The following is a 20,684-nucleotide window of genomic DNA, read 5'->3' on the forward strand; positions in this document are numbered from 1 at the left end:
ATGATGGTGGATATTGGTTACTCGGTGACACGCAATTCCAGGCAGCTTTCCGAAGGATCAAGGCTTCCTAAAATGTGGTTAACAATAAAGCTCAGTCAACAGAGACGGACATTAAAGAAGAGTTGTGTAGAGACAGACATTAAAGAAGAGTTGTGTAGAGACGGACTTTAAAGAAGAGTTGTGTAGAGACGGACTTTAAAGAAGAGTTGTGTAGAGACGGACATTAACAGAAGTGAGTTGTGTAGAGACGGACTTTAAAGAAGAGTTGTGTTAGAGACGGACTTTAAGAAGAGTTGTGTAGAGACGGACTTAAAGAAGAGTGTGTAGAGACGGACTTTAAAGAAGAGTTGTGTAGAGACGGACTTTAAAGAAGAGTTGTTAGAGACGGACTTTAAAGAAAGGGTTGTGTAGAGACGGACTTTAAAGAAGAGTTGTGTAGAGACGGACTTTAAAGAAGAGTTGTGTAGAGACGGACTTTAAAGAAGAGTTGTGTATGTGTAATGTCTAACTAATGACTAATCACATGTGCTGTCCAACACAGAAAAGGGCAGGATTTATCTCCAGCCAATAAAAGGCAAAAGCAGGTCACACCTAGATGTGGCAGAAAGACAGAGACATGGATAGAAAGAGCAGAGAGGGATCCAGCCCACTGAGGCCACAGGTGATTGGATAGAAAGAGCAGAGAGGTCCAGCCCATTGAGACCACAGATGTCAGTGTTTCTGTGGCCTGGAAGGTGGCAAGAGTCAGGATTCCACCACACTCAATGGAAGACGTTGTGGGTAGAGATAGGGCAGAGTTGACCACCACTACCCTTCAGTGTTCCCAGCCCGGTCCGACCTCTAAAGAGGACGTGCCTGAAACAACAACCCGGGGGAGAATCAGGGCTTCCGCGTGCTCCAAACACTCCAACCYCTTCAACCTCTACAAGTAGCCCCGCTTTTTCATTTTTTCCCTTCTAATTTATGAGGGCCAGGCAAGCGGAGGGGCTGACTTTCCAAACACGATACGGGCATGAAAACAAAGCGAGATGGGAGCTCTTTGTGCTGAGGAGAGAGACGGAGATCATACTCCCACTCCCACTGGCACTTTCCACTAATCAATTCACTGTCTAGGCTGCTTCCAGACTGTTTACCTGCCGTCAGACCCAAAACAACCCTTATTGTTCACTGTTCACACGCCGGTCCTGTGGCCTAGGAAGGAATGTGTTCTAAACACTGGCTGCTAATGAGTAGAATAGAACAACGTGTGAGCTGAGCTTCTCTGCTGTCCCGTCTCTGTCTGACCTGTCACGTCTGGTGGGTTGGAAGTTGGAACTCTTGATTTATGGGCGCACTTAAGTGTTTTTCGTGGGGACCGTCCAGTTCAGAGTGTGTTTTTAAATCATATGGCCGGTATCAAAGCAGGGAAAGGAATTCCCCCCCCCCCCCCCTCCGTGTGTCGGTCTCCATGGTTTATGTCTATGTCATGTTTCACTTCTTGTTGAGTTGAGGCGGAGTGTGGTGGAGCCAAAGAGCCTTTTAAAACGGCTCCAAACTGTCATTTGGTGCCGTTTTTGGTTGTTTAAATTTTATACTTTTCTTATTATATTAGTTCTCAGTTTGTGTTGTGTTTAATAACACTTTGTCCCAGATCCACCGCTGTGTGAATTGCTTGAGAACCATGGAATATATTCATGTAATGTTGACATGTGTATTATTGTTGACTACCGTGCGGACAGTTTTACTGACAGACCCAGTATGTAGGGTACTATTGTAGAACTATTTCCCTAGTTCCTGTTCAGTCCCTAGTACGATCTCCGCGCCCTCACCAACGTGCTGGGTTTAAATTGCATATCAAAAGACGGGCTTACATACAAGTCAACACGGGAACACGAGAGCTGCTCTGATTTATCAGTGGATCAATGTGCTCTTGTTTTGAGCAATGAACGGTATTGTGGGTCTACTCAGAGTTTCCAATGGGAAATAGCATTGAGCCTCAACCCTTCATACCAGTGAGTAAGAGGAGGATAGGAGGGATAGAGAGAGTGAGGCATAGAGAGAGATACTCTGGCCCTCTAACTTGGGGCTGTGGAATGCAAGCCACCAATATTTTGGACTTCTCCTTTGGAAACAGCTGCGTTTCCTTTTTAATCGGATCCCTCAGGAGAAATCCATCTGTCCGTCTGTCACAGGCTTCCTCCTCTAAATCTGAGAAGGTAGGGCCAGCCGAGCGCTCAGACACACACCTGCTACAGCAGACACCAGATCATATAGCAGGTCTCCCCACTCGGTCCCCGCTGCCACCCTCAACACACAGTGCGCACACACCCCCCCACCAACACACACAACACACAGACACACACAGACACACACACAGACACCACACACACAACACACACACACACACACACACACACACACACACACACACACACACACACACACACACACACACACACACACACACACACACACACACACTAGGAACCAGCCCTCAAAAATGGAATTCCTCAAATCCTGAAAGGCCAATAACAGGGAACCTTGACAAAAATCATCACAGACTTGTCAGAGTATTAAAAAAAAAGATGGCGGAAATTAGAAACGTACAGATTTGGGGGAGAGAAGAAAAGAAAGTGCATCAGAAAACAACGCAGTACATCTCTGTTTATATTTAGTTTGTACTAATGGAAGCCAAACTGAGAAGTAGCAAGGGAGCCATTTTTTATAGAGGGTCAGTAGTTTGGCCCATAGGAAAGCAGTAGCTTTCGTTGTCTGTAGCCTATAAATCTCAGAGGAAATTGACCAAAACATCAAGGACGGAGAATCCTACAGTAGTGGAAGGAATTAGATCAGAGGCTTTTTAAAGAGCTCCCAATCGGATGGCCATTGATTCTTCCTTAAAGACAGACATTGATGGACAGCAGTTTCAGACTGAATGTATGGAGCGATTGATTGAGCAGCGGGAATTAAATTCAGGACGAGTCGTCAGGCAAGAGACAGAGAACTTTGAGGTCAGGATAAGAGCCATGTGAACACTTCTATGTGTACAGTATGAATGCCTTGAATATGTCTAAGTGTTTAGCAGTATGTGAGGTAATAATGATGCTGATCTCAGTATTGTCTCTTGCGTGCTTTATGGACAAACACCAGCCAAGAACCTGATATCGCTCTTACTTTGTTTAACAATGTTTAGCTGGGTTTATTTCATTGTGTGTGAGTGAAAGCATCTAACGCCCCCCCCATCCCCCCCAAGCGACCGCTGTCCTGGGCTGTCAGGGAGGAGAGACATCACAGGATTGGGATGTCAGGGAGGAGAGACATCTCAGGATTGGGATGTCAGGGAGGAGAGACATYWCAGGATTGTTTGAGAAGATCCCGTTCTGTGAGACTGCCACTGCAGAGTAGACCACCATTAGTCTGTTCCAAGAAGATTGTTGTATCAGCTGTGTTTTAGCTGTTTTTATTTCAATTCTCCATTTCAAAAAGTGGGAAAGAATTTGAGTGTTTATTTTCCAGCCCATTTCCAGGATTTGTATGATATTTCTTCTCAAAAGATATTACCCTATTTGTTGACAGGCTATTGGCTTACATTGGGTAGCGAATGAGAATGGCTGCTCTCACAAGGGCTGTTGAAGAAGTCGCTACTGACTATTAATGATAATGAGCCTGCTCTGTGAACACCTGAGGCCTTAAGCGTGCGCACACACACACACACGCACACACACACACACACACACACACACACACACACACCACACACACAACACACACACACACACACACACACACACACACACACACCACACACACACACACACACCACACACACACACACACACACACACACACACCACACACACACACACACACACACACACACACACACACACACACTCTTGCTAACTCAGAGAAACTGACAAAAGAACAGACACACTTTATCACACTTCTTACTTGTTACATTGTTACTTTGTTACATTGTTATTTGTACTTTACTTTGTTTACATTGTTACTTTGTACATTGTTACTTTGTTACATTGTTACTTTGTTACATTGTTACTTTGTTACATTGTTACTTTGTTACTTTGTTACATTGTTACTTTGTTACATTGTTACTTTGCTACATTGTTACTTTGCTACATTGTTACTTTGCTACATTGTTACTTTGTTACATTGTTACATTGTTACTTAGTTACATTGTTACATTGCAATTTATAACAGATGAATGGTGACAAGGAGTGGATAATTAGACGTTTGGAGAGAAAGACCGAAATAATGGTTGTGAATTGTTCCCTGACCGGGCTGGAACTACTTGCTACACCAATCTTAAACTACACTACTACCACGCCAAACAAAGGACAGTGTCACGCTTGCGCAGGTGAAATAACTTTTAGACCGACCAAAACATATTCTACATCAGGAAAATTGCTTTGTCTAAGTACTGGTAGATTCAACAACCAAAAGAATGGACGATCTGACCAGAGAGGTACAGGACCAGAAAACCAGTCTTAATTTCTCCCAGGGAGAGCTTGATGAGTTGAAAAGGACTGCAGCAGTATGGCAAATAACTGTTAGTTTATGAGGAAAGACATCAACACTGTCTGTGAATCAATATTAATGACAAGGAACCAGGATTACCTAGAAGGACAATCATGGCATGTAACATTGTTGTGGATGGATTCACAATCTCCACATGAGACCTGGATCGAGTCTGAAGAGAAAGTGATACAAATGATCAGATAGATCCTAAGAAGATTGAGGTGAGCCTGCTCTGTGCGCCCACAGGATTGGAAAACCTATTTCTGGCCCAGGTGAGAGACCCAGGTCGATAGTGGTAAAGTTCCTGAGGTAGAAGGACATGGAGAGAGCCAAGAACTTGAGAGGAACCAACACCTTCCTCAAGGAGAACTACTCTGAAAACGGTGCACCAGGGGCTAGGGACCTGATCCCAGCCATGACAGAAACCAGAGAGCGAGGGGACTTGCTTACAGTACATCTGCTACGACAGGCTCATTGTCCACCCTCCCACCCACAAGCCTGAAAGGGGTAAGAGACCCAATCCGACGGGTTCATAGTCTAAGCCCCGCACCCTGATTGATGGCTTGCTTTGTTTGTGGTTTCCCATATTATGTCTAATAAACTACCCAGGAAAGGGCTAAAAATAGCCCATATAAGATATGCAGCCTAAGAAATAAGGTGCATGAAATCAATAACTAGCTAACCTCAGATAACATTCATATATTAGACACCAATGAGACTCATTTACATACAGTGCCTTCAGAAAGAATTGACAGACTGAATTTTAAATTGATTACATTTAGATTTTTCTGTCACTGGCCTACATACAATACCCCATAATGTCAAAGGGAAATTATGTTTTTCAGAATTTTTACAAATTAACAAAAAATGAAATGCTGAAATGTTTTGAGTCAATAAGTCTTCAATCCCTTTGTTAAGGCAAGCCTAAATAAGTTCAGGAGTAAAAATGTACGTAACAAGTCACAGTAAGTTTCACTCTGTGTGCAATAATAGTGTTTAACATGATTTTTGAATGACTACCTCATCTCTGTACCCCACACATACAATTATCTGTAAGGTCCCTCAGTCAAGCAGCGAATTTCAAACACAGATTCAACCACAAAGACCAGGGAGGTTTTCCAATGCCTCTCAAAGAAGGGTACCTATTGGTAGATGGTTAAAAAAATGTAAAAAGCAGACATTGAGCATCGTGAAGTTATTAATTACACTTTGAATGGTGTATCAATACACCCAGTCACTACACAGATACAGACAGAGGGGAAAAAGGAAGCCTGGACAGAATAGAAATATTCCAAAACATGCATCCTGTTTGCAATAAGGCACTGAAGTAGTACTTTAAAAAATTGGCAGAGCAATTAACTTTTTGTTACTGAGTACCACTCTCCATATTTTCAAGCTTAGTGGTGGCTTATCATGTTAGGGGTATGCATGTAATTGTTAAGGACTGGGGAGTTTTTCAGGAAAAACAGGGAAAAATATGGGGGAGTTGTTGCTGTATATGTCCAGAGCCAAATTCCTGTGTAGCTCGGAGAGGATCCCATGCCAAAGGTTGTTGAAGTGTTTTGGTTGCAGGTTCACCTGCCACATGTAAAGCCTCTTCTTTTGGGGTGCTGCTAGCGGCCACCAAGTGCTAACAGTCCGTTTTTGGATAATATGTGTGAAATGCTTGATAATGTGTTTGATATTAACAGAGAGGTCTATTTTCTGGGCGACCTAAACATTGACTGGTTTTCATAGAGTGGTCCGCTCAGGAGGAAGCTGCTTACTGCAACCAACGCCTGTAATCTGGTTCATTAATCAACCTGCCAGGGTGTTTACAAACASTMCAGGAACTATATCATCCACATGTATTGATTATATTTTTACCAATTCTGCAGAACTTTGTTCTAAAGCTGTATCCACCCATTGGATGTAGTGACCACAATATAAAAGCTGTATCCAGAAAAGCCAAAGTTCCAAAGGTACGACTTAAAATAATGTATAAGAGATCATACAAAAAGGTTTGTAGTGATTCCTATGCTGAATATGTAAAGAAGATTGATTGGTTTAATATGTGTAATGGGGAGGAGCATCCAGACATTGCACTTCAAGCATTTATGAAATTGCTCCTTTTTAGTTATTGATAAAGTGACTGTTAGAACTGCTAAGGCGCCGTGGATTGATGAGGAACTGAAAAACTGTATGGTTGAAAGATGGGGCAGAAGGAGTGGCTAATAAGTCTGGCAGCACATCTGATTGGCTGACATACTGCAAATTGAGACATTTGCAACTGAACAAAAATAAGAAGAAACTGTATTATGAAACTAAGATTTTAAAAAAAAGCTTTGGAGAACTTTAAATGAAATTTAGGGCAGAAAGACTAGTTCAACACTGTCTTGTATTGAATCAGATGACTCATTCATCACAAAACCCTTTGATGTGGCCAATTATACTTCATTTTCAAAGTGGGCAAACWCAGGCATGAAATGGCAAGAACAAACTGTGAACCATTATATTCATGCTTAACATACCGAATTCTGAAAGAAAAGCAAATGAAATTAAAATGGCATAAAGTTAGCGTGGAAGAGTTGAAAAAAATAGTTGCTGGCCGTCCATAATGACGAACCACCTGGTATTGACAACTGAGGATAGTAGCAGAATATTTTGCTGCTCCTATTTCTCACATCTTTAATCTGAGTTCGGATCATTCACCACCCCCCCCCCCCCCCCCCCCAGACCTGAAGGGAAGCTAAAGTCATTCCGCTACCCCAGAATGGTAAAGCGTCCTTTTCTGGTTCTAACAGCAGATCAATAAGTCTCTTAGCAAACTTTTGGAAAGAATTGTGTTTGACCAAATACAATGTTATTTCATTATGAACAAATTCACAACAGACTTTCAGCATGTCTATAGAGAAGAACATTCTACATGTACTGCACTGACAGAAATGACTGATGATTGGCTGAAAGAAATTGATAATAAGAAGATGGTTGGAGCTGTGTACTGTTAGGTTTCAGTGCAGCCGTAGTCATTATTGACCATAATCTGTTAGCGGAAAAACATGTGTTATGGCTTTACGCCCTCTGCCATCGTAGACCAAATGGTACAGAGCATTCGGAAAGTATTATTACAAAGTGGATTAAATAGTTTTTTCCCCCCTCACAATACCTCATAATGACAAAGCAAAAAATAAAAACTGAAATATCGCATTTACGTAAGTATTCAGACCCTTTACTCAGTACTTTGTTGAAGCACCTTGTTGAAGCAGTCTTCTTGGGTATGACGCTACAAGCTTGGCACACATGTATTTGGGGAGTTTCTCCCATTCTTCTCTGCAGATCCTCTGAAGCTCTGTCAGGTTGGATGGGGAGCATTGCTGCAMAGCTATTTTCAGGTCTCTCCAGAGACGTTCGATCAGGTTCAAGTCCGGGCTCTGGCTGGGCCTCTCAAGGACATTCCGAGACTTGTCCTGAAGCCACTCATGCGTTGTCTTGACTGTGTGCTTAGGGTCGTTGTCCTGTTGGAAGGTGAACCTTCGCCCCCAGTCTGAGATCATGAGCGCTCTGGAGCAGGTTTTCATCAAGGATCTCTCTGCACTTTGCTCCGTTTATCTTTCCCTCAACCCTGACTAGTCTTCCAGTCCCTGCCCCTGAAAAACATCCCCACAGCATGATGCTGCCCCCACCATCCTTCACCATAGGGATGGTGCCAGGTTTCCTCCAGACGTGATGCTCGGTATTTAGGCCAAAGAGTTTCATCTTGGTTTCATCAGACCAGAGAATCTTGTTTATCATGGTTGGGGAAGTCTTTAGGTGCCTTTTGACAAACTCCAAGCGGGATGTCATGTGCCATTTACTGAGTAGTGGCTTCCGTCTGGCCACTCTACCATAATGCCTGATCGGTGGAGTGATGCAGAGATGATTGTCCTTCTTGAAAAACTAAGCCTGTGTGTCCATGTATGCTGATGATTCAACCCTATACACATCAGCGGCCACAGCTAGTGAAATCCCTGTTACTCTAAACACAGAGTTGCAGTTCATTTCAGAATGAGTGGCCAGCAACAAACTGGTCCTGAATATATCTAAGACTAAGAGCAGAGTATTAATAATCTCTTAAACTCTAGATCTAAACTGGATCTGGTAATAAAAAATCTGGTTATACATTATTATTTATTTTAAGATAACTAAGACTGTCCTAATAAAATACTAAATACACACAGAATAAATTCCTCTCAGAAGTATAGTTCTGTCCTGAGAGCTGTGGAAGAATGAAATCTCCCAATGACACACAGGTATGAGGGGGATGACTGCTACCATTCAGTCGTCCGCCGATTGGGGCTCCTGATAGTCTCTGTTGGTTACATCCAAGGCCATGCATGGACAGGCAGTCATCTTTTAGCAGAGTCTCAACAGAGCTGCAATTATCACAAATTACCCATACCTTCTGAGTGCCCTGGGACTATAAAACCTGAAAAGTGTGACCAGATTAGATATGTTTTCTGGGCATTCGTGTGGAATGCAGCGCTGACAGACTGGGCGGTGGAGAAATGCGTCCAGACAGCTTCCTGTCAGGGGTTTGTATCAGACTCCTGATTTATTTTTAAAGGATTATGATTACAGTCAAAATAGGATTCTAATGTTCTAGTGTGGAATTGTTCCTGAGTGATGTCATTATGTAACCTGGAAGGCTAATGGGCCAACGGTTGGCCAGTTTCAGCTTGAAGACTCTTCTTCAACTGCTCATGGTCTATGACAGTCTTTGCCAGGGATTGTCTCCTGCATCATATCCTCATCATGGTGGGTTGGACTGCCCATTCATTTTCTATTTTTTTGTGCTCTGACCGGTGCTGAACTGTGTAGGGCCTTTGACTGTGTGAGGGCTGAGCTGTGTGGGGGCTGAGCTGTGTGGTGGTTGAGCTGTGTGAGGGCTGAGCTGTGTGGTGGCTGAGCTGTGTGGGGGCTGAAGCTGTGTGGGGCTGGCTGTGGGGCTGAGCTGTGTGGGGCTGAAAGCTGTGTGGGGCTGAGTGTGTGGGGCTGAGCTGGTGTTCGGGGCTGAGCTTTTTGCGGGCTGAGCTGATTGGGGTCTGAGCTGTGTGGTGGCTGAGCTGTGTGGGGGCTGAGCTGTGTGAGGGCTGAGCTGTGTGGGGGTTGAGCTCTGTGGGGGCTGTGACTATGTGAGTGTGTGCATTTGTGTGTGTGCACGGGGGTACATCTCCGTCGTAAACCCCCGGTCCCGCCAGTGACCCATGCCTGGACCGGTGTCTCCTGGTGGGCATGCTTTGATGCAGGCTCCGGGTCAAAGTAGAGGATCAGAGCCCGGGAAGAGTGTCCAGGGACCCCTAAACCCCCACTCCCACCCCCACAACCAGACCTCATCTAGCTGCATTWCAACAAAGCCTTTCAGGCCAGCAGGACGTGGAGACAGGCCCTTTGGGGAAGTGGAGCATGGCAGCCCCTCAGGCAGATGGATACGACCACCACCTCCGCCGCAGAGATGTGGGACTGCGAAAAGTCTAAACTTTTATAAGTAAAAGCATGTTTTTCAAAGGGATGAGTTTTTGCATGGACTCCTAATGCCAACAAATAGAGTATGAAGTTGAATGGAAGCCCAGGAACTGAAATATGTAAGTGTTTGGGCGACCCGCCAAATTCACATAGAGATGTGAGTTATAAATCTGTCATTCCCTTTGAAAGCAAGTCTAAGAAGCGGTAGATCTGTTCTATGTGYGCTATTTCTATGCTTCCCGTTCTTAAGTTTTGTTTTTACGTCTTTTACTTTSGGTWTTRTACACCAGCTTCAAACAGCTGAAAATGCTATATTTTTTGGTAATGGAAAATATATTTCACAGCGGTTTAGATGCTATAATTATTCTCTACACTACACTTTGCTTGTCACATAAACGGACATTTTTGCAAACCAGAAAATTGAGATTTCTGCATAGTGTACCTTTTAACTTTTTACAGTTTTTTACTTTGAGAAATGTATTTTTTGTTTGGCTTCGGTTCATAATGTGCAGTCCTCTTGAATATTCAGCCCCCCCGTGTGAACTCCCAAAAGTTTCCCAAGGAACAAACCTTTAATCATGAACACTGGCATTGGGATGTGTGAAGCCATCAGAAGCCATCAAATCTGAGAGGGAAGTCAGAGATAATCATAGTATAATTACATAAACATGATATGAATTCTTCACATGCCTTGGGCCGTGTTGCATTTTTATCGGTTTCACCATCGGCGACGGCTTTCGAAAATAATATGTTCTTCATGTCTGGTCTGACTGTTTGATGGGGTGCAAAGATTTTATTGAAGAGCTTGTGCAAACTGTAGTGGCTTTTATCTCTCGCTTTAGTTCACAACTATGCATTGTGGGTATGGCAGCTCATTCCTGAATCAACAGCAAATTAGAAAGACTTAACGACAAAGCGGATTGTTGAGTACATTTACAGTCTGAATTGTTGGTTCGGGTCTAACCCCGAGCTCTTCTTTTGGGTTTGGTTGTTTTCTATTGTGGCTAACAATAATGYATGTTATATGCCTCAGGTCAAAAGGGCGACAGGTAGCCTAGTGGTTAGAGCGTTGGACTAGTAACTGAAGGTTGCAAGATTGAATCCTCCGAGCTGACAAGGTAAAAATCTGTCATTCTGCCCCTGAACAAGGCAGTTAACCCACTGTTCCTAGGCTGTCATTGAAAATAAGAATGTGTTYTWAACTGACTTGCCTAGTTAAATAAAGGTTAAAAAAATAAAAGTGTTTATTTACAACTTTGAGAATTACAGCTGTAATATAACAGACTTCTCTGCACTTCCAGTCATGGATTTGTAATGAACATTCTACTTAAATGGAATAGCGTAAGAGTTAGGCAATATAGTTTCCAGCTATAATCAGAAACAGGGTTTTAAAACAACAATATCCATGGATCCAAACATCTTTATCAGAGTGGTGGGGTGCCCCAAGTAAAACCTTCTTACTGTGAGGAATTATTAACATAAATAATCGGTCTTCTCCCCTGCCGACTTGGGCAACCCTGACTGAACACTACTGGGCTAGCTCTCCCCTTAAACCTCATGTTGTCAAACCATGACGCAGCTGAAACACACTGACATTGACACACAGACCTCCCCAATGCAGCTTTTAGAGACCTGCTATCCACTGAGTGTTAACCACCACACTTTGCTACAGTGCCTCTTTGGTTTGGGAGGGGGTCGTGGTGTGTAGCTACTAGCTGGCCTGAGGAGCAGTGCTGTGGGGGGAGACAGACCTTGTTTTTCTTTGCGGTTGCGGGCGGGGAGGGATAAGACTGGATGCTGAGGGATTAAACGGAAGGGGGCTCCTTACAGGGGACTGGATGGAAAACACAGAGTGAGAGACGCCGTTGACCACTGACCACAGAGCCGCCTGACCATCCACCCACCTCTCCATCTCTCTTTCCCTCAGCGTCAGCACGGTCCTTCTTAACACTTCAGACACTCTCTCCTCTGTGCTCTCAGCTCCCTCCCTCTCTTTTCTACCTTCTTCTGTCTTGTCTTTTCTGTCATTCCTTAACCTTCTATTCTGTGTACCAGACTTTTCCTGAATTCACTCAGTCTGTGACAAACAGGTCAACACGACCTCAATTAATTTAAGTGAATCTTTCTCATTTTGGTTTATTTTCTCATTGTATCCTCTCTCTCTCTCTCTCTCTCTCTCTCTCTCTCTCTCTCTCTCTTTCTCTCTCTCTGTCTCTCTTTCTCTCTGTCTCTCTCTCTCTGTCTCTCTCCCTCTCCTGGAGTTGCGTATCCCATTTAGTTTCCTCTGTGTCATTTCACACTAGTATCTGTGCCGAGGCTGGAGAGCATCCAGACTGTGTGGGGGCTGATGACAAAAGCAGCGGGACCCTAAAGCCACAAGTTGCGCAGGTGGAAACGTGAAAACAGGCACCAATTAGAGCTTTCCAACATCCCTTTCTTCTTCTTCTTCTCTCCTCTATTTCCGTGTCCCTTTTTATCTCTTTCTCTGTTGGTCGTATCGCCCACCATCTTCTGGTGAATCATCCGAGACATTCTATTCCATTATCAGGTCTGCAGGATACTTTCACAGGTCCCACTGTCTCTAGGGTTGCTCTGTGTACTTTTCCACTGCGTGTGTGTGTATGTGCATAAACTTGCACTGTCTTTGTGACCACACACTGTGGTTGTGCTCCAGCATGTGACCACGCTCTCTGTGCTGGAGGTCTGCATCTGGTCAGCCCACCCTAACTCTCCCAGCTCCCTCAGACCCTACACACACTGCTCTGTCTCCACCAACTACTGTTAGCAAGACGTTTATAACGCTCAGAAGAAGCACGGAATACCTCTCAGAAGAAGCATCTCAATCTCTACTAATCCCAATTTMCATTTTCACTCTAGATCTCAGTTCAGTTTAAATCAAGACGGATGTTTTCTGGCTGATCTAAACAGCATGTATTGGAGAACAATTCTCTTTGATTTCAGTCTTGAAAAGCTCGATGGACCATTGCGTTTCAAGCCTCCATCTTAAACCCATGGGTGCTAAGTGGGAGTTGTAAAGTCATTTGGAATACCGCGACCCCTCTCTCAGGCCCCCGCTAACACGGCCCCTTGGGGGAACAGGTGTGTTAGTGGGGGAACGGGTGTGTTAGTGGGGGAACGGGTGTGTTAGTGGGGGAAGAGGTGTGTTAGTGGAGGAAGAGGTGTGTTAGTGGAGGAAGAGGTGTGTTAGTGGAGGAAGAGGTGTGTTAGTGAGGAAGAGGTGTGTTAGTGGAGGGAAGAGGTGTGTTAGTGGAGGAAGAGGTGTGTTAGTGGGGGAAGGGGTTGTGGTTAGTGGAGGAAGAGGTGTGTAGTGGGGAAGAGGTGTGTTAGTGGAGAAGAGGTGTGTTAGTGGAGGAAGAGGTGTGTTAGTGGGAAGAGGTGTGTTAGTGAGAAGAGGTGTGTTAGTGGAGGGAAGAGGTGTGTTAGTGGGGAAGAGGTGTGTTAGGGAGGAGAGGTGTGTAGTGGAGGAGAGGTGTGTTTGGGGGGTGTGTTGTGGGAAGAGGTGTGTTAGTGTGGGGAACGGGTGTGTTATTGGTTGAGAGGTGTGTTAGTGGAGGAAAGAGGTGTGTTTAGTGAGGAAGAGTGTGTTATGTGGGGAACGTGGTGTGTTAGTGAGGGGAAGGAGTGTGTTAGTGGAGGAAGAGGTGTGTTAGTGGAGGAAGAGGTGTGTTAGTGGAGGGAAGAGGTGTGTTATGTGGGGAAGAGGTGTGTTATTGGAGGAAGAGGTGTGTTAGTGGAGGAAGAGTGTGTTAGTGGAGGAAGAGTGTGTTAGTGGAGGAGAGGTGTGTTAGTGGAGGAAGAGGTGTGTTAGCTGGAGGAAGAGGTGTGTTTGGAGGTGGAGGAAGAGAGTGTTTGTTAGTGGAGGAAGAGGTGTGTTAGTGGACAGGAAGAGGTGTGTTAGTGGAGGTGGAAGAGGTGTAGTTAGTGGAGGAAGAGTGTGTGTTAGTGAGGAGAGGTGTGTTAGTGGAGGAAGAGGTGTGTTAGTGAGAGGAAGAGGTGTGTTAGTGGAGAGAAGGGGATGTGTTAGTGGAGGAAGGGGTTTTTGGTGTGTTAGATGGAGGAAGAGGTGTGTTAGTGGAGGAAGAGGTGTGTTTAGGGAGGAAGAGGTGTGTTAGTGGAGGAGAAGAGGTTGTTATGTGGAGGAAGAGGTGTGTTAGTGGAGGAGAGGTGTGTTAGTGAGGAAGAGGTGTGTTAGTGGAGGAAGAGGTGTGTTGTGGAGAAGAGTGTGTGTTAGTGGAGGAAGAGGTGTGTTGGATGGTAGTGTTATGGGGAAGGTGTGTTAGTGGAGGAAAAAGGTGTGTTAGTGGAGGAAGAGGTGTGTTATTTGGGGAAGGTGTGTTTGTGGGGAAGAGGTGTGTTAGTGGAGGAAGAGGGTGTTAGTGGAGGAAGAGGTGTGTTAGTGGAGGAAGAGGTGTGTTATGAGGAAGAGGGTTATTGAGGAGAGTGTGTTAGTGGGGAGAGGGTGTTATGGAGGAAGAGGTGTGTTAGTGAGGAAGAGGTGTGTTAGTGGAGGGAAGGAGGTGTGTAGTGGAGGAAGGTGTGTTAGATGGAGGAAGAGGTGTGTTAGTGGAGGAAGAGGTGTGTTAGTGGAGGAAGAGGTGTGTTAGTGGGAAATGGTGTGTATTGTGGAACTGGTGTGTTATGAGGAATTTGGTGTTAGTTGGAGAAAGAGGTTGTGTTAGTGGAGGAAGAGGTGTGTTATTGGGAAATGGTGGTGGGGGAAGAGGTGTGTTAGTGGAGGAAGAGGTGTGTTTAGTGGAGAGAGGTGTGTTGTGAGAGAGGTGTTTGGAGGAAGAGGTGTGTTATGGAGGAAGAGGTGTGTTAGTGGAGGAAGAGGTGTGTTAGTGGAGGAAGAGGTGTGTTAGTTGAGGAAGAGGTGTGTTAGTGGAGGAAGAGGGTTGTGTTATTGGGGAACTGGTGTGGTTAGTGGAGGAAAAGGTGTGTTAGTGGAGGGAAAGAGTGTGTTATTGGGGAACTGGTGTGTTTTGGGGAAGAGTGTGTTAGTGGAGGAAGAGGTGTTAGTGGAGAAGAGGTGTGTTAGTGGAGGAAGAGGTGTGTTATTGGGGTGTGTATGGAGGAGAGGTGTGTTAGTGGAGGAAGAGGTGTGTTAGGTGAGGAAAGGTTTGTTAGTGGAGGAAGAGGTGTGTTAGTGGAGGAAGAGGTGTGTTAGTGGAGGAAGAGTGTGTAGTGTTATTGGGAACTGGTGTGTTTGTGGGGGAAGAGGTCTACTGCTGTGGGCTTTGGGCTTGTCAGTCCTGCTGGCTGCAGACAGAACCTGAGGTGAATGAGGCGCATCCTTATCCTCGTCCTCGACTCCTTATCATCCATGGTGTGATCAGAACCACACTCCCTTTCATCCATGGTGTGCATCTAGAAACAACTCCTTATCATCCATGGTGTGATCTAGAACACACTCCCTATCATCCATGGTGTGATCTAGAACCACACTCCTTATCATCATGGTGTGATCTAGAACCACACTCCTTATCATCCATGGTGTGATCTAGAACACACTCTATCATCCATGGTCTGATTAGAACCACACTCCTTTATCATCCATGGTGTGATCTTAGACACACTCCTTTATCATCCATGTGTGATTGACAACTCCCTTATCATCCATGGTGTGATCTAGAACCACACTCCCTTATCATCCATGGTGGATCTAGAACCACACTCCTTTATCATCCATGGTGTGATCTAGAACCACACTCCTTATCATCATGGTGTGATCTGACCACACTCCCTTATCATCCATGGTGTGATCTAGAACCACATCCCTTATCATCCATGGTGTGATCAGAACCACACTCCCTTATCATCCATGGTGTGATCTGAACCACACTCCTTATCATCCATGTGTGATCTAGAACCACACTCCCTTATCATCCATGGTGTGATCTAGAACCACACTCCCTTATTCATCCATGGTTGATCTAGAAACCACACTCCCTTATCATCCATGGTGTGATCTAGAACCACACTCCCTTATCACCATGGTGTGATCTAGAACCACACTCCCTTATCATCCATGGTTGTGATCTAGAACCACCACTCCTTATCATCATGGTGTGATCTAGAACCACAACTCCCTTATCATCCATGGTGTGATCTAGAACCACTCCCTTATCATCCATTGTGTGATCTAGAACCACACTCCTTATCATCCATGGTGTGATCTAGAACCACACTCCCTTTCATATCCATGTTGTGATCTGACCACACTCCTTATCATCCATGGTGTGATCTAGAACCACACTCCCTTATCATCCATGGTGTGATCTAGACCACACTCCTTTATCATCCATGGTGTGATCTAGAACCACACTCCTTTATCATCCATGGTGTGATCTACGGACACACTCCTCTTATCATCCATGGTGTATCTTAGAACCACACTCCCTTATCATCCATGGTGTGATCTAGAACCACACTCCCTTATCATCCATGGGTGTATCTAGAACCACACTTCCTTTATCATCCATGTGTGATCTTAGAACCCACACTCCTTTATCATCCATGGTGTGATCTGGGACCACCACTCCTTATCATCCATGGTGTGATCTAGAACCACACTCCCTTATCATCCATGGTGTGATCTAGAACCACACTCCTTTATCATCCATGGTGTGATCTGGGACGAGGCTGAGGGCTGGGATGAGCCCCGCTGTGCTGAGGGTGTGAGCGTGCTTGTATTTTTGTGTATGTGTATGTGTGTACTGTATGTGTGTATGTGTATGTGTGTACTTTATGTGTGTATGTGTATGTKTGTACTTTATGTGTGCGCGTGTGTGTAAGTGGTTGACCTCAGGTAAATACTGAAGGCGATTGTATGGAGGGGGGATGTTAATCTCAAAGGGGATGATCTCTGGTAAACCCTAAACTTAAAGAAGAGTGTCACCATCTCCAGGGTGCTGCTTGTCTTCGTAGCTGTGCCTCACTAGTGAGACGGGAACGGGGGTCCCACAGTGTACTGTCCTCTACTCCCCGTGAGACCCTCCAAAGTGGATCTCCTCCCTAATTGGGAACACATATGCAGGGAGGGACATGAGGTATGGAGATCGCGGGGGGGGGGGGCTCACTAATGTAATGTCTCTAGGAGTGAAGCTATTGTAATTGATCAAACAGTGAAGTATTTTTATACTATAGTACTGAACCCCTCCCCTCCCCCCCTCCAAATCCCTGCTCTACCATTTAATTTACTGCTCAGATTTGTTGGGGAGGGCTGGCGTGGTGGAGGTGAAGTGTGGGCTCTATGTCTGAATCTCACACGGGATTGCTGCATGGAAATCTGTTCAGAGCGGAAGAGCGGAACAGGATACTCCATCAAGACTGAGTTGTGAGGCATCCGGCTGGCCTTGTACTGATGTGGCAGAAAACACACAGCCAGTGAATCCAGCCCTTGGGAACTAGAGGGTGATGGTGAATTGGTGATAGTGTGTGTGGTGAGAGAAAGTGTGTGTGTTTGTGTGTGACTGAGCATGGTTAGAGGAAGGAAAGCTGGGGGCACACTCTGGTTATTGCTTCCTCCTCTCTCTCTCTCTCTCTCTCTCTCTCTCTCTCTCTCTCTCTCTCTCTCTCTCTCTCTCTCTAAAGACCACTTTCCCTACAGTTCAATAAACCACACAGAGAGAGAGAGAGGGAGAGGGAGAGAGAGAGAGAAGAGAGAGAGGGGAAGAGAAAGAGAGGAAGGTTGAGGGGGAGGGAGAGGAGGAGAGAGAGAGAGAGAGAGAGAGGAGAGAGAGGGAGAGAGAGAGAGAGAAGAGAGAGAGAGAGAGGAGGAAGCAATAACCAGAGTGTGCCCCAGCTTTCCTTCCTCTAAAGCATGCTCAGTACACACACAAACACACACACTTTCTCTCACCACACACACTATCACCAATTCACCATCACCCTTCTAGTTCCCAAGGGCTGGAATTCACTGGCTGTGTGTTTTCTGCCACATCAGTACAAGGCCAGCCGGACGCCTCACAACTCAGTCTTGATGGAGTATCCTGTTCCGCTCTTCCGCTCTGAACAGATTTCCATGCAGCAATCCCGTGTGAGATTCAGACATAGAGCCCACACTTCACCTCCACCACGCCAGCCCTTCCCCAACAATCTGAGCGTGAATTAAATGGTAGAGCAGGGATTTGGAGGGGGGGAGGGGAGGGTTCAGTACTATAGTATAAAAATACTTCACTGGTTTGATCAATTACAATAGCTTCACTCCTAGAGACATTACATTAGTGAGCCCCCCCCCGCGATCTCCATACCTCATGTCCCTCCTGCATATGTTTTCCCAATTAGGAGGAGATCCACTTTGGAGGGTCTCACGGGGAGTAGAGGACATACACTGTGGGACCCCCGTTCCCGTCTCACTAGTGAGGCACAGCTACGAAGACAAGCAGCACCCTGGAGATGGTGACACTCTTCTTTAATTTAGGGTTTACCAGAGATACTCCCCTTGAGGATTAAACTCCCCCTCTCATACAATCGCCTTCAGTATTTACCTGAGGTCACCCACTTTACACACACGCGCACACGATAAAGTACAACATACACATACCACACATAAAGAACCATACACTACACACATACAGTACCACATACCATACAACAAAAATACAAGCATCGCTCACACCCTCAGCACAGCGGGGCTCATCCAGCCCTCAGCCTCGTCCCAGATCACACATGGTGATAAACGGCGTGTGTTCTAGATCACACCATGGATGATAAGCGGAGTGTGGTTCTAGATCACACATGGATGATTAAGGGAGTGGTGGTCCAGAGCACACCATTTGTTGACGATAAAGGGAGTTGTGGTTCTAGATCACACCCATGGATGATAAAGGAGTTAGTGGTTCTTAGATCACACCAACGTAACGGAGTGCGCTAGATTACACATGGATGTAGGGAGTGTGGCCTGTAAGATCACAATTGCCAATGGAATGATAAAAGAAAAGGCGCAGATCATACGTCGGTATAGACGTGTATAGATGTCACACCAAGAGATGATTAACAGGATGCTGGTTTGCGATCCACTCATTACGATCAGTGTTCTGACACCTCAATTGGACGATAAGGGGAGTTGTGGTGTTCTCTATAGATCACACTCATGGATATGGATAGGAATGTGGAGAAGTCAGTGTTTCAGGACTGCTCTAGATCACCTGAATTGGATGTGATCAAGTTTGGGCAGGGTGTGGTCAGTATTCACCACGATGATGATAGGCGTGATGGCTTCTAGATCACACCGATGGTGAAATAAGCTGAGCTATGGCCGATGCCATGGACTTCTAAGGATGTGTTCGACACCATGGATGATAAAGGAGTGTGGTTTCTAGATCACACCACTTGATGATAAGGGAGTGTGGTTCAGATCACGACCATGGATGATAAGGAGTGTGGTCGTAGATCACACCATGATTAAGATTTGTTCGACCCTGTGATTAAGGGAGTGTGGTTCTAGATCACACCATGGATGAGGTAGAGAGAAGAGATGTGGTTTCTAGATACAGCACCATGGATGATTAAGGAGCCTGGAGTTTCTAGATACCAACATGCTACTGATTAAGAGGAGTGTGGTTCTTAGATCACACGACATGGATGCTAAGGGAGTGTGAGGTTCCTAGATACCACACCTATGGATGAAAAGGGGTCAGTGTGGGTTCTATGATTCACCACCATGGATGATATAAAGGGTGTGGTTTCTAGATCACACCATGGATGATAAAGGGAAGCTGGGTGGTTCTAGATCACACCATGGAATAGGATGTGGTTCTGAGATCACCACCATGGATATAAGGGAGTGTGGTCCAGATCAGCACACGATGGATGATAATGGAGTTGTGGTTCCTAGACACACCATAGCGGACTGTGGAGGTTTTGTCTAACTAAGATTGGATCCGGATGAGGGAGTGTTGTTTGTACCTCTTTAATTCAACTATGGACCAAAGAAATGTCCGCACATGAATGATAACCTCTGGAGAGGTGTGGTCAAGATTTTGCTAGTCATCAGCTGCCCATGGATGATAAAGGAGTGTGGTTCTAGATCACACCATGGCATGATAAGGGAGTGTGGTTTAAGTCACCCATGGATGAAAGGGAGTGTTGTTCTAGATCACCCATGGATGATAAAGGAGTGTGGTCTAAGATCACACCCATTGCGATGATTAAGGAGATGTGGCTTCTAGATACGACACCACGAGAATGACTAAGTTGGAGTGGTGTTCTAGATCACACCAAGGACTCGATAAGGGAGTGTGGTTCTAGATCCACCTGGATGATAAGGAGTGTGTTCTAATCACACCATGGATGATAAGGGAGTGTGGTTCTAGATCACACAGGATGATAAGGGAGTGTGTTTCTAGATCACACCATGGATTGATAAGGGAGTGTGGTTCTAGAATCACAACATGGATGATAAGGGAGTGCGATGACGAGGATAAGGATGCCCTCATTACCTCAGGTTCTGTCTGCAGCCAGCAGGACTGGACCAGCCAAAGCCCACAGCAGTAGACCTCTTCCCCCACAAACACACCAGTTCCCCCAATAAACCACCTCTTCTTCCACTAACACACCTCTTCCTCCACTAACAACCTCTTCCTCCACTAAACCACACCTCTTCCTCCACTACAACTCTTCCTCCACTAACAACACCTCTTCCTCCACTAAACCACACCTCTTTC

General features: G+C 45.3%; 1 protein-coding gene across 1 annotated transcript in view; it reads left to right on the plus strand.

The window, feature by feature from the left end:
• Nucleotides 1-20,684, plus strand: part of LOC111973468 (bone morphogenetic protein 7-like) — a 54,562-nt gene that overhangs the window by 10,554 nt on the left and 23,324 nt on the right. The gene's annotated exons all lie outside the window — the stretch shown is intronic.

The sequence above is a fragment of the Salvelinus sp. IW2-2015 genome, linkage group LG14 (genome assembly GCF_002910315.2).
Source record: "Salvelinus sp. IW2-2015 linkage group LG14, ASM291031v2, whole genome shotgun sequence".
Lineage (NCBI taxonomy): Eukaryota > Metazoa > Chordata > Actinopteri > Salmoniformes > Salmonidae > Salvelinus > Salvelinus sp. IW2-2015.